We start from the raw sequence: 17212 nt of genomic DNA, 5'->3' as shown, positions 1-17212 counted from the left end.
TGATGTTTAGCCAAAACCAAACCCACACAGCACATACTGTATGACTCTATTTACGTAAAAGATGAAGACAGGCAAAAATTAATGGCAGCGCTATTCACAGTGGCTGAAGAAGGAGACAAGCCAGGTGTCCATCAGTGAATGAATGAATCAAATGTGGTTTACTCATCCAGTGGAATATTATTTAGCCATCAAAAGGGATGAGTCGCAGACACATGCCACAGTGTGGATGAGCCTTAAACATATAATGCTGAGTGAATGAAGCCAGGTCACATAGTTTATGGTTTCATTTATATGAAGTATCCAAAATAGGCAAATCTGTAGAGACAGAAATCAGATTAGTGGTCAGCAGTCTGAAGGGAGGAGAGAAGGGGGACTGAGTGCTTAAAGGGTATAAGGTTTCCTTTTAGGGGCATAAAAATGTTCTCAGACTAGACGGAGGAAGTAGTTGACCAACATCATGAATGTAGTAACTGGCACTGCATGGCTCACTTAGACATGGTCAATTTTGCATCACAGAATTTCACCTAAAAAAAAGGCACTCATGCTGTGAGAAATCAAGAGAGTGGTTTTTCTTGGATGGGCTGATAGTTCCTGGAAGGGGCCTTTGGGCACTAGATATGTTTTTTGATCTGGGTGTGGATTGCAGAGATTTGATCAACTGGAGAAACTTCAACTATGTCCCTGCATATGAGATATACTTCTGCAGACAGTTTCCCATTTTTAAAATGGCCCGTCCTCTGCAACTTTTTCATTTATTTACCTAGAAATGGGAACCCAGAATGTAGTGACTTGCTTAATAATGGTGGAGCTGGGAGACACCCCTACTCTGCTAACCCTCTCCACCCAGAAAGCCACTCTAATCCGTTCCCAGTACTCCACACAGCTGCAGGAATTAGTGAGGTCAGGGGTGGTTGGGGCTGGGGGTTTATGAAGAAGAAGGTGAGGTCCCACTCTAGGGTGAGCCCTGGAGAAGGCAAAGTCATTTATAGTTGATGAGACCTCTGTGATGGGGATGGGAAAGTCTCATTCCATCTGTCATGGGCAACTGGGGTGGTGTAAATAGTGTCCTCCCCAAATGTTTGTCCACTCTGAACCTCGCTGTGTGACCTTATTTGGAAGCAGGGTCTCTGCAGATGTCATTAGTTACGGATCTTGAGATGAGACACCCTGGACTTAGGGAGGACCCTAAATCTGATGATGGGTCTCCTTATAAGAAGAAGAAAGGGAATTTTAGGAACACAGACACAGAGAGGAGGGCCATGTGAAGACAGCGCAGAGGTTGGAGTGATGCCGTTGTCAGCCAAGGCGTGCCTGAGACCACCAGGAGCTGGAAGAGGCCAGGAAGCAGCCTCCACCTGAGCCTCCAGGAGCACAGCCCTGACAGCACCTTGATTTTGGACTTCTGGCCTCCAGAGCTGAGAGAGTAAACTTCCGTGGCTTTAAGCCACCTTAGTCAGTGGAGCTTTGTTATGGCGGCCCCAGGAAACAAAATACAGCAACAGTGATGTGACGCTTCCCTCTGAAAGCACATGGACTGGGTGAGGAGGGAAGTCTTCTAGCCTGTTCTACTCAGAGTGTGGCCCAGGGGCCAGCAGCATTTGCTTCGCCCGGAGCTGATTACAAATACAGAACCTCGGGCGACTGAAGCCTCTGCATTTGGCAGACTCCCCAGGAGATCTGGGAACACATCGCAGAGAAGCACTGGCCAGGTGTAGAAGTCGCACCGGCTCCACCCTCTGCACGCTACGGGCCCCGAGGGAACAGGCCGGGCCAGTCTCAGTCACCCTGGCACCGATGCCTCAAGTCAGGGAGAGATGGGACGACTCAGCTCTGGGCACATTCAAAAACTGTTTCCAGAACGTCTGTGCTATGTCACAACTTGAATACTCGTGAGAGGCTGTGCTAGTTTCCCATTGTTCCTGGAACAAACTGCCACAAACCAGGAGGCTTAAAACAACAGATTCTTATTCTCTCTCAGTTCTGGAGGTCAGAAATCTGAAAAGGTGTGGGGACATGGCTGTGCTCCCTCTGAAGGCTCCAGGGCAGGACCCTTCCTGGCCTTCCAGCTTCCGGTGGCTCCAGGTCCCTTGGCTTGTGGCCGCATCACTCTAGTCTCGGCCTTTGTGTTCACACGGCCTTCTTCCCTGTGTGTCTCTATCCCAAATCCCCCTCTCCGTTCTCCTCTAAGACTGGTCATTGGATTTAGGGGAAAAGGCAAGCCACTCCAGTACTCTTGCCTGGAAGATTCCATGGACAGAGGAGCCTGGTGGGCTACAGTCCATAGGGTTGCAAAGAGTTGGACATAACTAAGTGACTGAACACACACACTCACACAGAGAATCCAGGATGGTCACACCTTGAAGTCCTTAACTTAATTACATTTGCAAAAGACCTTTCTTCCCCCAAAAGGTCACATTTGCAGGTTCCAGGCATGAAGATGTAGATGTTTATCTTGGAGTCACCATTCAGCCCACTGCAGTGGCACCTGTAGACTCACCTGCTCTTCTCCAGTGCCGTGCGCCGCCCTGCTCCTGCACCCGCGGGAAGGCGGCCTGGCCACGCTGGTTTTCTCAATCAGAATGCGTGGGTGGCAAGAATGGCCGAAACCAGACAGCACAGCCCTCCAGGCTCTGTGCCTCCGCCCACAGGGACCTGACCCCCCGTGGCTTGAGGCCAGGGCAGCTGTGTCTGCAGCCCCGGTCATTGTCTCCCTTACTCAGAACCACAGCAGGCACACGGCGGAGAGTCCAAGAGGCTGTCCCATTCCTTGCAGCCGTTTTGCTTATGATGTCTCTACCCTTATCAGAACTGTCTAGGAAAAAATTTTGGAAAATGACACCCTCTTATTTCCCACTCTTTCCTTTGGGTTGCACAGTCTCAGTGGTGAATGATGTTGGAGGATGACCAGTATGGCCTCCAAAGATACCTCCCACAAATCCACACTCCAAAGATAACTGTTATCCCACAAATCCACACGCGGAACTACACCACTGTGCCTCGTAGTACCTCTCATGTAGCACCAGGGGGCAGCACTGAGACGGCTTGTGTTTCCAGGTTCAGATCCCAGTTCAAGTCCTGCCTATACCACTTACTCCCTGGTTTACTGGAGACGAATTAACTCACCTCGGAGCTTCACACTTCTCTTCTATAAATTGGGAGAAATTTATCAGAGCCTGCCTCATACAGTCATTGGGAGGCTTCCACGTGCATGGCACACGGCGGCACTTGCTAAGTGTTAATTGTTGTCATCACCTGTGTGTCCCTCCGACAAGTGAAATTCTCCAAGCCTGGGACTGAATTATACTAAATTTGTGTACTCGGAATCCGGTACACAGTAACCACCTAGTAATTGTTTGTTGATTGAATTAGAAAAAAGATTCAGACACAGAAAAAGGGGAAAGAGCTATTTAAATGAAAAGGTACATTTTTCAACTAGTGCTTCCTGCTTGTCACGTGTTCACCTACTCAGATAGCATTTATTGAGTGCCTGCTGTGTGCAGGGACCATGACACTGGAAATGTGGCCGTGAGTCTGCCAATGCAGACACGGGCCCCGCCCTCAGGGAACTTGCATTCTGGTGGCAGAGGTGAACGGACCATCATGCAAATAGCCTGTTGTCTCAAATCCAGGGGAGCATTTGGGGTAAGGAGGGGCTTACATTCCCCCCCCTTGGAAAAAGAGCCTCATTTCTGGGGTTCACGATGGGGTCCTCATCTTTCTGGAAGTATGTCTGTTAACACACGAGTCCAGAACCTCAGTGCCAGTCAGGGACCGTGGGAGCTCCCCAGATTGGCCTGGTACTTCCTGGAAGGTTCTTGTGCCCTCTTGACCCTCTCCCCAAAGGGTCGTTCCAAGCCTGGTGCTGACTCCACGTGTCTGACTTTGCAACTCTACTCCCCAGGAATGGAGGGGCTGAGGGGGGACGTACATCCCCAGCTGTCACCGAGTTAGAGAGAAGGAGCCTTAACTGATAGAGACATACCGTAGGAACAGCCCCTTCAGGGCTCTAATTCATTTTCAAGACATTTAAGAATAACAAAATGTTTTAATGATTTCTTAGGGGAATTAGGGAGACATATTTTTGTTCTCATTAAATTTTATTCTCAGACACAAGAACCAAATGTCAGATGTGTTGTTGGTGCTCAGAGCTTCCCTGCTCGCTGTCCCCGCCACACACACCCTGCCCCAACCCCCTCCATAAAAATAACACTCCTGGAAAATTTGCCAGGATGCACACTCTCCTGTTTTTATATTTCTTGACAGGCAAATTATTTGTCGAAATACTTCCTCCTCCTCCCCCCCCAGCCCCCGCCACCAAGCCACACAAGTCCTGATTCAACATTTTTGTTTTGAGTGACTGCTGCCAACACAAATCTTTGGCAGAGAATGCGATATAGCGTGATTGCTCAGCAAGTATTTTGATAAGTGTGCAGCCTGTATGTCTGTAATTACGAAAGAAAACCGTAAATCTTTTGGATATTGTTCACACAGATGTGGCGTGAAGTGAGAAAAAAAGCAGTAAAACGTGTTAAAAGCATAATTAATGTCATTGTTGTGGAGGATGATTTGATTTAAACCTTTCTGACTTCTGTACCGGTGACGGCTGCTTCTTTATCACGCTCATAGTCACTAGGTACCAACCCAAGCTTCAGAGAGAGCTAACTTCCTGAGTGATTAGTTAACAGTGAAAAAAAGGGAAAAAATTTAAATGAAAACAAGGAAAGAGGGAATAAGAGGGCAGGCAGAGGAACACTGCTGAGGAGATAAGAGAGGTGAGTGCTCCTCCCAATTTTTTTTTTCCTCTGGCTTTACTTTGGTATTTTTTAGACTGTTGCGGGAAATGGCAACTCCTGGCATGCGTTTATCTCTCTGCTCCTTCTTTCAAGAGGCAAGGCTGGACAGCTTAGGTGATGGAGATTGTAGCATCGGACACGGTGGGGTGGGTGTTTTTGAGCTGTGTGAGCTTGGGCAGGGACCTGAACTTCTCTGTGCTCTGGTCTCTGTGTGTTTAGCCGAGGGATGGTAGAACCTGCTAATCCGTCACTGTGAGGATCCTATACCTACGCATGAAAGCATTTGGCAGGGCTTGATAATCAGCAGCCCACTGCAAAGCTAACATCAGGGTATAAGTTACACACGTCACATGCATTGGCTATGGATTTCATTCGGCTCTGTCAGTTGTCAAGGATGTGGGGTGAGAGATTTAGGGAACAGAGTTAATGAATGTGTCGTAGGAAAATACTTTGCAATGTTTAAGATCTTCAAATTTTTCTCTGCAGTTATAAAAGTTGCATATGCCTACTGTCAAATTTCAAAAATACACAAAATAGAAGAGAGGCAGGGGGAACTGCATACTGGAAAAGCAGTGGCAATGTTTTGTTGTTTTTCTCTCTGATCTTTTCCCCATGTCCTTTTTCAGAATGGTCATACATTCTGCATGTACCATTTTCAGTTCTGATTCCTTTCACTCACTACAAGCATCTGTATTTCCCTGTGTGATTACGACTTCTTAGTAACTTTGGTTCATCTTGTGTGATAGTCTCTTGCATGGCTGTATTATAATTTACTGAGCCTCATCCCCAACACTGGGCATTTGGGGTTCTTGGGAATGCATGGCATATTGGTACTGTGCTGTAGTTCTGAGGGTAAGAAAGAAAACTTGGGAAGGAACATGCATCCATATATTGACCACAAACCCAGGAATAGTCAGAAAGACTAAGAATTCTTTTTTCTTCTTGCTGGTTTATTTTGTACTCCTTCATTTCTTAGTTACACTAAATATCTTTTCATATGTTATGAGCCACTCATATTTATTCTGTTATGAGTCACTGGTTTGCATATACTTAGCCCATTTTTCTGACAGAGAAATCATTTTCTTATTGATTTGTGGACACTCTTTGTGTATTAGGGATATTAACCTTTGTCCTGGTAAGCGTGTTTCATGGCTTCTCCCCTAGTTTGCCTTTTGTTTCTCAACGTTGTTCACAATGTCTCTTGTATACGGTACATGGTAGGCATTCAAAAAGTATTTGCAGAAAGCAGGAAATCTTACCAGACCTTTGCTTTATGGCTTCTTGATTTATTGTCATATTTTTTTTTAAAAAGCCCTTCTTGCCTGAAGGTTACATAGCTTTTTAAAGTACTTTTGTGATCTGAATTTTTAGAAATTTGAATCTTTGAAGCATCTGAAATAGATGTTGATGAAAGTGAGGGAGGTTAAGAATTTAGCATTGTGTCTATCCCAAATGGCTAGCTCTACTGCCATCTAGTGGATAAGCCACCTTCGCAGATAAAGGCAAAATAGATTTTAATGTAACAAGACAGCCCTCATTGTCTCTGGCAGCCCTCACCTCCTTCCCTTCCTCCCAGTACCTACATCTGCCCAGTTGGTCCTCTAGGGGTCAAGGGAGCACAGACAGGTAACATAAAAGATTATTTAACCCATAAAAAAGGCAAAGTTTAATGATGACAGATTTTTCCCAAAGATGATACTTAACTTCAGAAGGCATTGTCCCCCACCCTTGTTTTCTGCCATTTCTTCTGCCAGGAGTGCCCCCTGCCCTGGCCTCCCGTCTTACTCTCACTACCCCTGACAGCTAAGGGTTGAAAGATGATTAGAGGAGAGCATCCAGCGTGATGCTGGTACCCAGTGGGTACTCAGGGAATGGCTGTGCCCTTTCAGAAGAGATGACAGGAGTTTCAGCTGTGGCTTTTCATCAGCTCATTCTCTGAGCATCTACTGTGTGCTGAGCCCTGTGGAAACTCAAACCCGAGTCCTACCCTGCCCTCAGAGTCCAGCAGGGACCATGTGACCCCAAAGCAGACAGCCAAATCCAGCAGGAAGAGGGCTCCAAGGTGGGAAGGCCAGGAGGGGTGCTGCAGGGAGAGCAGCCTTTGGATTTGGTTTTAAATGATGAGCTACCCTCCTTGTGGGTTGGTTTCTTGGGTGCTTCTTCTGTGTCAGGCAGGGCACTCAGCCCCTTACAGAAAGGAGTTCGCTTATCCCGACTGCCCCCGTGGAGGTACGTATTGCCATCCTGCCTTCGGCCTGCCTGTGCAGCCGAAGTAGTGCAGGCTCAGAAGGGTCAAGCCACTTGCCCAGGGTCACACTGCAGACAGGTAGTGAACACTGAATCTTCATCCCTGACTCCAAACACGGATGCAGGATTAACTTTAAAATTGAAAGGGCTAAGGGATTTCCTGGCGATCCAGTAGTTAAGACTCCATGCTCCCAATACAGGGAGGCAGGAGTTCGATCCCTGGTTGGGGAACTGAGATCCCACATGCCGCACTGCACAGCGCCCCCCAAAATTGAAGGAATTGGGACAACACCATTAGAGATTTGACATCCAAAGAGAGTGAGAAACAGCTAATGGTCTCTGCTGCCTGTAGGTTGAGAAGTTCTAGGCTGAGAGGGTGGGCCCCTTGCAGAAGTGCAGATGCATCAGCTGGAGGAAGATCGTTAACCCTCACAGACAAGTATGCCTGGTCTTCCCAGCCCAGGGCTCCAAAGGCTGGTATTATACTTTCACTGAGTCACAGAGCTCTCAATTTCAGGGGGCAGAGCCATGCCAAGGAGGGGCAGTCACAGGACTCCAGGCTGCAGCACCCTCTCACTGAGTTGGGGCCACTCCCCAACCTGCCGTCTTGTATCCTATATCACACCTGACTCCTCCGATCCTCAGTTTCCCCACTTGTGAAATACAGATGCTCTCACCTCATTGTAGGCCCACTGGGTGGATCCAGTGGGGATGGAGGATGCTTACCACGGTGCCTGGCTCAGAGGAGTGGCCCTGTGCGATTCATTCTGCAGACACTGAGCTCCCGCTGTGTGCCAGGTACTCTCCCCAGCACCAAGGCCAAGATGCTAAATGAAACACTGTGCCTGCCTGCCTGGAACTTTCTGTTTAGCCCAGTCTGTGGAAACCCTATTTTTCTTACAATGGACATGAGTCTGAGTCCCAGCTCTGCTGCTCCCTGGCTTGGTAACCTTGGAGTGAGTAGCTCCACCTCTCTGCGCCTGTTTTCGTCTCTGGAAATGCACACTTACCTCCTGGTGCCTCTGGGAGGATTAAGCGAGGTGAAGCATGTGCATTCCTAAGCTGGGTGTCTAGCACAGAGTAAATGCTCAGGAGACCAGTGGCTGCTGTTGCTGTTGCCCATGGTGTTACTATCACATCACCTACCAGCGCCAAGAAGGAAGACCCACTCCAGCCCCCTCTGTCCATGCTCAAGCCAGGAGACCTCGAAGCAGCCGGCCCTGGCGGTGGAGGGGAAAAAGGGTGGTGGGACACCCGGCCTCCATTTGCATACAAGGGCTGGGCAACCCATCTGCTGTCAAAAAGGTAGGATTAAAGGATCAAAGGGAGGCTCACTGCCTCCGTTGGTAGCCTGAGCCTCCCGCCCACACGGGCACCCGGAGCCGGGGCCCAGATGGGAGAAGGCTTCTGTCTCAAAGAGGCTTTGGAGGGGCACACGCATACTTCTGCATATACATGTTTCTAAACAGCCTCTCGGGCAGCCTTTGCAGCTCCCGTTTCCTAAGAAAGCTCTCAATGCCACTTTCCTTCAGATGGACAGAGTGGGAGGAATGAGATTCCTAGATTCACCGTTCTCCCCCCACAACCCCATGGACACTTAAAAAAAAACACCAACAGCATCAGCTAGTGGTAGAAGATGGAATAGAGGGTATTCTGTTCGTCTCCTCCTACAGTGGCTTTGGAAAGCCTGGTGTGGGATTAAAATACTATAAATCTACTGGCAGTATTCTCTAGGGATTTAGATCCAATGTACCCAAAATGAATTAGTCATTTTATTAAGCTGTTTATGCATAAAGAGCAAGCTGATGGCTGTAAGACAAAGGCACGCCGCTTCTCGACGACGCTTCCCCTCCCCGCCTGCCCGTCAGGACCTGCCACCTCGGATGGTTCATATTTGATCTTCCGTGTCTGCCAGCGTGCTCAATTAATCCAAAGAATTTGTAGTCAGACCCTTCTGATTTGAGGTCCCCTGTTTGGGGTTTGGGGCTTTTTTTATTCAGGTTGAATCTAAAGCCGTTTGATTCTTGCTGCCACTGCCCTTGTCTATGTATTGACATAGTATGTTGCAAGAGTGAAGTGGGGGAAATAAAGTCCCGCTCAGGGCCCTGGGCAGCCTCGTGTCTCTGCTGAAAGGTTTTCAGCGGAAGTGTTGAGCCCAGCAGCAACCTGGGCTCCCAGGCTCCAGACGAGGGGCTGGGGAGATGTTCTGTCACATCTGACACTAACATAGGAGACTTGCCAGACCCGGGAGGAGGAGCAGCACAGGTCGCTTTGGAGACGAGGGGTCAGCGGGACCCAGCGCTTCCCCAGACAGCAGAGTCGCCTGACATAGGGAGCAGTCACGATGTAGCTGGCACAGCATAAACTGTGAACACATTGCGTACCAGGTATCACCTTTCTACTTCCTTCTAGATAAAGTCAGTCGGGTGCAAAACATCTTAAATGCCTACAGAACCTGGGAATCTTTCCTTTTAACCATGGAAGAGCTAGTTTCAAGCTCCAGGTCTTGAGCAGGCAATGGGGGTATAACTAGAATTAACAGCACCCTTGGTTTTTCCTTTGTATTTATTTTTATGGGTAAAAGCGCCTTGTTTATAATACAGAATTCAATGATCTATTTACAATAGTGAGATACATATTCCTTTAAAATACATTTAAATTAAAAACATTGAATCACATAAGGACAAGTGTCAAATTGGTAATCTTCAGGGGGGCAGGTGAATGCAGCTGAAGTCGTAACGTGAGGACCCCAGCATCTGGCTCTTGGGCCACACGGCGTTCAAATCCAGCTCCACCTTTTTCAACAAGAGGCTTCCCTCTTCTGGGCTGCAGTTTTCTCATCTTGGAAGTAGGGATGATAGCAATGTCTCCTATGGTTGTTTTGATGATTAAATGAGATATAAATACATGCAAAGTACCTGGCATTCGTCAGGGCACATTGCGGGGGGTGAAGAAATGTCAGTTCCCTGGAGCTTTTGGCTCAAGATGTTTGGTGGTCATCTCATCTACTCTTTACCCCAGCTTCCTGGTTTGGGGTGCCCCGTCTGCTCCAGAATGAATGGTTGCTAGAGTTGTGGGGACAAAGACCAGAAACTAGCCTGCTCTGAACCCAGTCACCACCCACCAGCACCCAGAATAACCTACAGGGTGGAGAAGTGAAGCTGGCACCAAGAATTGCCCAGGCATTGCCAGCCTCTCCGAGCCCCACGTCTTCATCTGTAAAATGGGACCGTTGCTGTGAGGATGAGGCTAAGTTGTGTTTGTGGAACAGTAACTCGGGGGTGAGGGGGGGATTGGGCAGGACGGTCTGCCACCCTTTCTTGGTGTGATGGGGGCTGTTTCTCCCGGTGTTTCTCTCTCGGGCCCCTGCTGGCTTCCTCATTTCCCTCAGGGCTCTGCTCAGATGTCACCACCTTCACAAAGCCTTCCCTGACCTGCTGCCTCAATTAACATCCTCCCCCCAGGGTGAGGGGCGCATCTCAGGCCAAACTGTCTCCTGACCCTGCTTTGTGTTCCTTCTCAGCCCCCTTAGAGCCTTTAATTTGCCTGTCCTTTGTCTGTCTCCCCTCTCTAGAATGTCAGCCCCAGGAAGGCAGGAATTTCCTCTTACTTACTGCTGTCTTCAGGGCTCAGAAACTTCCCTGGCACTGAGTAGATGCTCAGGAAATATCTGGCAACTGAAGAGATGGTATCTGATACGTAGTAGGTGCTCAGTAAATGCAAACTGATGAATCAGTGGCTGAATTAGGGACTGTATTAGTTTCCTCCTGCTGCTGTAACAAATGACCTCTGATTTGGATGCTTCAAACAAGTCACATTTAATGAGCACCTACTGTGTGCCCAAGGAGAAGGGAGGTGGTGAGGAGTGAAAACTGAATGCCCCCAGGCCCCCGTGACTGTCAGGCTCTCTGAGAAACCTCTTCCCAACATATTTAAGATTTTCTGTCATTTCTGTCTCTTTCACTTTGTAAGGACAGCCAGTGACGTACAGCTGATGCATCAGCTCATACCACTCGGACAAAGTAAGCAGGAAGCCCTTGGAAGTGCCGGCTCCCCCGGCTGAGCATTTCACCTGTGCGTAACTTGGCAGAATTTTCCAGTCATCTGAATACTAGGAAATTTTTTTTTTTTTCTTCCCTAACTCAATCCCCAGTAGCTCAGGCATCCGTGGATATCTTCCCAGATAGGGGCGTTGGGAAGAAATGAGTTTACTCACACACCGTAAAGTGTAGGAACTCTGTAGAGAGGAAATCAAGAGTGGAGTATGCCTGGGGAGAGAAGTGATCACCGTTACTGGGCGGTTTCCAGAGCAGGGACCACACTCAACCCACAGCCCAGTTTCTCAGCAGTGGGAGAGGATGCACGTGCAGGAGAATCAGAGGTCAGCGCTCTTACGTCCTCTTATGAAGCAGCTTATCTTCCTGGAAGGCTGGTGAAATGGGTGCACCAGGAGGGGAGTAGGTTAGGCTTGAGTAAGGACTTTCTTCCGAGGAAACTTGGAGTCTAGCAGCTCCTTAGTCCTGCTCTCTCGCAGTTGGTATCCAGCGGCCAGTTACCATGTGTTGTGGATTGAATTGTGTGCCCCTAAAAGGTACACTGAAGTCCTAGCCCCTAGTGCCTGTGAACGTGACCTTATTTGGGACCAGAGAATTTGCAGATGTGAGCATGCTTCGGGAAGGCCCTTAGGGTGAGCCCCTAATCCAGTGGGCAGGCGTGCGTGCTCAGTCACTGCAGTCGTGTCTGACTCTTTGCAACGCTATGGACTGTGGCCTGCCGGGCTCCCCTCTCTCTTCTCTTAAGGACAGTGTGACTGCTGTCCTCACAGAGAGGAGAGAGACATAGAGAAGAGGGCCAGCTGATGACAGGCAGAGATTGAAGTGGTGCCACTACAAACCGAGAAACGCCCCAGCTTGCCAGCAACACCAGAAGCTAGGAGAGAGTGTGGAGCAGATCAGGAAAGCTTGGCTCTGCCAACCCCTTGATTTTGGACTTCGGGCCTCCAGGGCACACACAGGGCCTTCATGTTCTGGGACTACCCATAGACCGGATGGTTTAAAGCAGTGGAGATTTATTCTCTCAGTTTTGGAGCCCAGAAGCCCAAAATCAAGATGCTGGCAGGGTTGGTTCCTTTTGAAGGCACGCAGGGAGAATAGGTTCCAGTCCTCTCCCCCAGCCAGCCTGGGCACTCCTTGACTCGCAGACACGTCATTTCAGTCTCCGCCTCTGTCTTCAGGACCTTCCCTGCGTGTCACCTCTCTGTGTCCTCTCTTTTTGTAGAGACACCAGTCATTGGATTAGTCGGCCCTAATCCAGTTGACCCCATCTTAACTTGATTTCATCTGCGAAGACCCTGTTTCTTTTTTTTTTTTTAATTTGGCTGCACCAGATCTCAGTGGCAGCATGGGGGATCTTCAGTCTTCCTTGGGGCATGCAAACTTGTAGTTGCAGCATGTGGGATCTAGGTCCCTGATCAGGGATCAAACCTGGGTACCCACCACACACACACTCCAGGAACACAAAATCTCAGCTGCTGGACCCACCAGAGGAGTCCCAGACCCGGTTTCTAAATAAAGTCACATTCACAAGTTCTGAATGGACATGAATTTGGGGGAACACTGTTCAGCCTAGAGCACCACACCACATCAGTTCTTCCTGTCTGCCTCTGGAGTCTGAGCACTCCACCCTGCTTCTCCTGCCGCCATCCCGGTCGCAGCGTCTCACTGCCTGGACTGTTGCAGCAGTCTCCTGTCTGGCTCCCTCTACAGCCCATTTTTTCACACAGCAACTTGGATGAGCCTTTCAAGAAGGCAAATTAGAACTTGTCACTTCCTAATGCTCTGAAGATATATTCCATCCCCATCCATATTATCTGACTGGAACTTAAGCTACACAGAGACAAGGCCACTACTGTGCCCCCCTCAAAGAGATGCTCAACTTGCTGAGTGAAGCAGGTGCATGGACTCATAGGTCCCCCTGAAGTGAGCTGCACCCACTTCAGACTCACCACTGTGGCATAAAGCAGTACCTAAGCATGGGCTCCACACCCACAGACTCTGGACTGTAGCTGCAACCTCACAGCGGAGGCGCTGTGACTATCCCCATTTTACAGACCAGGACACTGAGGTCTCTGAGCGGTGAAAGAGTAATCACATGTTAGTTTGGGTCCTCTGGAAGCATACAGATGCCAAGATGGCATTAGATGTACGAGAGGTTTTTGGGAGAAGATGCGTGGGAAGGATGAAGGAGAGGGAGAGGAGAAGGCCAGGAGAGCCTTCACATGGCAATGCTGGTCTGACACCTGGGAAGGGAGGGGAGAGGAAGGAGGGTTGGTGGGAGGAATCTCACACCACAGTGCAGATCTCAAAACAGTCTATAGCCAGGCTGATGGGAGCCCCAAAGCAGGATACACTCGTCTGCTCAGGTGTTCCAGGTAAGAAAACACCACAAACCAGGTGACTTAAACAACAAGGTTTTATTACTCACAGTTCTGGAGGCTGGAGGTCTTAAGATCGAGGTGCCAGCAGGGCTGGTTTCTGGTGAGAGCTCTTTTCCTGGCTTGCAGACGCCTTCTGCATCTTAGTAGGCTGATGCTTTGCTCTGATCCCACACTGCCACAAGGCATAAGAATTAGGGCGACACTCACTTAGAGTCTGTTAGGGGTCAGGCACTGTCCCAGAAGCTCAGCGCGCTCATGCATCCCTGCACTACTCTCTGCGGTAGGTCCCGTTGTTATTCCCGTTTTACTGACGGCGAAACTGAGGCTCAGCGGACCTATGTGACTTTCCCTGAGGCTGCCACAGCCAGGATTTGACCGTCAGCCTCCCAGCCTGTCCCCCTCCCTCTTTTATCTTGAGAGGCTGTGCGAATTTGGAGGAGTCGCAACATCCAAACCTCAAGTGTCAAGTTCATCTGGAAAGCTGTTTATTAATCACCCTGAGCATCCCAGCTCCAAGAAATAGGCCCAAGGCCAAAAGCACTCACTTAGCAGGACCTTGCCCCCTATCTGCTGACATCCAGTGCTGATTGAGCGTGTGCCTGGGGTCGACTCATCAGAGAGACTTGAAGGTGGAGCTCAGAGAAGTCAGATGCTTTGTCCCAGGTCCCCCAGCCAGCCAGCGGCAAGGCCAAGAAAGAGCCCTCAGTGTCGTGCTTCTGGCCTGATGCTTGCCAGGCCACACCTCAGGGCAGCTTGGTCCACTGCCGAGAGTCACCAGGCTCTCTGGTTCAGACTCCACCCCTGCCACTTCTGAGCTAACGTTCTTAGGCACATAGAATCTCCTCTCCGGGCCTTCATTTCCTTGTCTAAAAAAATGGAAATAGCAGCAGCTACCTTTATCAGGCCTCACCTTGGGGAATTGATTTCCACGTGCTCCCCCCGGCCCCACACCATGCCTCTGTTTCCCCATCTGTGGACTAGGAACACAACAGCCCTACCTAACAGTGTTGTGGTGAAGATGGAATGAATTCTAATCCATGTGAAGTGGTCTGGCTGTTAGGACTCAGCCACTGCCTGACCTTGGCCATCATTTGAACCTCCCCTCACTTTCTATCTCCAACCGGGGATCCAGGGGAAGCATAGTGTGGGGAGAAGAGGCCCAAAGGCTCATCGTGGCCCTACCACCCCCTCACTTTCAGACTTTAGGGAAGTTACAGGACTCTACTTTTCCCCACTCTGCTCTGGGGTTGTGGGGTGGGGAGGTTGGACAATGGACAAATTGTCCCTCCTTGGGCGACTCTTTCTAAGCTGGAGCCTTTCAGTCCCTGAGTGGAGTTCAAAGCAGGACTGCTGGATTCTGAGTGTCCCAGACACTGACGAGAGTATATGCGGCCTCGCCATGTCCTGAGTCTCCTGGAGTTTGGCCACAGACTACCACTGCTGGAATACCGCGGGGCCAGTACGCTGCCCCTCTCAGGATAATAACAGCAGCCCACTCTGTGTCCAGCCCTAGTCTCCACCTGGCACTGTGCAAATCTTGTTCTCTCATCCAGTCCTTGCAGTACCATCGTACAGGTCAGAAAATAGAGGCTTAAAGAGGTTACCTAACTGTCCAAAGGTCACATGGCCAGTCTGGAGCTGGAGCTAACACCAGCAGTCCTTAAATCACGCTGCCTCTCCCAATAATCATTTTCAGTCTTCCCAGTAGTAACTTCTGAGAGGCAGAAACTGTTTCCTTTTCCCACTTTTTAGTGGGAAAACTGAGGCTCAAGACCAGTGCTGGACTTTGGGTTCTGAGAGTGTCGTCACCCAGTATTCTTGCCTAGAGAATCCCATGGACAGAGGAACCTGGCTGGCTACAGTCCATGGGGTCGCAAAGAGTCAGACACAACTGAGCTATTAACTTTCACTTACACTTTTTTCCTATCCTGTACGGGCAAATGAAGCCAAAGAGACGGAGCCCGGGAACCCGCTGGCCCCATAGAGTATCACTGGCCACCCCCACTCCTCTAGCCTCTCCGGGGTCACCTGAGGTCAGCTTCCCCTGGACAGAGAGTATCGGGCAACAAAGAATGACCACAGGGCCTCTGAGCAGAACAAACCTCCATTTCTGATCCCTGGAAATGAGGTAAATGACATCCCTTCTCACCCGAGCGGCGTCTTTTGGCTTGGACAGGCTCCTGGCCAGCCAGCCCCTGAGCCATGAGCTGGATCTGTTCCACCTCCTGGAACCAGAGCGAGCCCTCCATGTCCGCTCCCGAGCTGCAGCCTCCGTGTTTATCTAACCTCCCTGACCCTGGCAAGCGCTTGTCGCCTGTTTCTTCTTTTCTCAAAAACCAGGACACAATAGGAAGCGTTTCCTTGAACTTATTAAAAAATCCAGACTTGTAAATTAATTTGTCCGTGTTGTACAAAGGCAGTGCAGATGGGCTCATTAGCATGCACACAACAAATAATTATAGATGAATTTTTAGCTGGCCTGCCTAATGCGCTTGCTGGGTTAATTATGTCAATGTATAATTACATCAGCCCGGGGAGACATAATGGCATACCCCGCTGAGCAGGCCCTGCCTAATGACGGGGCGTAGGGGGAGTGCTGACAGAGGAAAGACGGCAGCGGCGTTCCCGTGCACCTGCTTACCTCGACACAAACGCCCATTGTCCGGGCCTCCCACCACCTCAACAGACAGGCAGGAGGAGAGGGAGAAAATGCAGAGGTGGCCTTGTTCCAGCCGGACCTGAAGGCCCCCAAGTATAGGCTCTACCCCGTTTCTTCCATCAGCAGATATTTATTGGCTTGGACTGTGGGTCAGGCGTCATTCACCCACAAGGGGTCCAGTGGAGCGAAAGGTGATGCGGTCCCAGCCCTGCCTCGTGTGGAGTTTGCAGTCCAGCGGGCATCCACTGGGTGCACTTGTAAATCATTGAAAATTGGAAGTGCAGCGACTGCTGTGAAAGAAAGGTGCAGACAGCTGGGAGAGCACATACTGGAAAACCAGCTAACTGGTCAGGGAAGGCTTCCTGGAAGACCTGGCATTTGAATTGCTAAGACGAGTAAGCATCAACCAGCTGAAAAGGACAGAGGAGGGCAGAAGGCTCCTGGCTGTACAAAGCCTCTGGGATGGGAAGGTGCATATGAGGGACTGAGAGAAGAAGGTCAGTATTGTTGGTACTCAGAAGGGCAGGGAAAATAGCAAGGGCTTCCATGTGTTCTGAGCGGACCAAGGGCCGGGCACCATGTTGAGGACTTTGCATGAATCTTCATCACAGGCTCATGAGGTCAGTTTTTTTGTGGTGAGGCACAGAGAGGCAGCACCACTTGCCAAGGTCACACAGCAATCCTGAGAAGCAAGTGTGGATTAGATTTGGGCCAAGGATATCTGACTCCAGGGTCCACACCAGCAGAGAGTAGCTGCCAAGCAGATGCTAGCAGGAGATCCCAGAGGAGGAACCAGAAAGAGAGAGGGCTCTTGGGCACTAGAAAAACTTGTGGAACAGACTGGGCCCCTCGGCCTGAAGCGAAGAGGCCCCGGCTTTCTTGGGGCCCCGTGAATACCTACCTACGCGTGGCTGTTGTTGTTGTTTAGTCAGTAAGCTGTGTCCGACCCTTTTGTGACCTCATGGTCTCTAGCATGCCAGGCTCCACTGTCCATGGGATTTTCCAGGCAAGAGTACTGGAGTGGGTTGCCGCTTCCTTCTCTAGGTGATTTTCTCAGCCCAGGGATTGAACCCATGT

The 17212-nt window shown here is 49.8% G+C and overlaps 1 protein-coding gene across 2 annotated transcripts in view; it reads left to right on the top strand.

The window, feature by feature from the left end:
- Positions 1-17212, top strand: part of CUX2 (cut like homeobox 2) — a 235545-nt gene that overhangs the window by 177030 nt on the left and 41303 nt on the right. The gene's annotated exons all lie outside the window — the stretch shown is intronic.

Source organism: Capra hircus, chromosome 17 (genome assembly GCF_001704415.2).
Source record: "Capra hircus breed San Clemente chromosome 17, ASM170441v1, whole genome shotgun sequence".
Lineage (NCBI taxonomy): Eukaryota > Metazoa > Chordata > Mammalia > Artiodactyla > Bovidae > Capra > Capra hircus.
The sequence above is the reverse complement of the archived record's forward strand: the minus strand, read 5'-3'. Positions and strand labels throughout refer to the sequence as shown.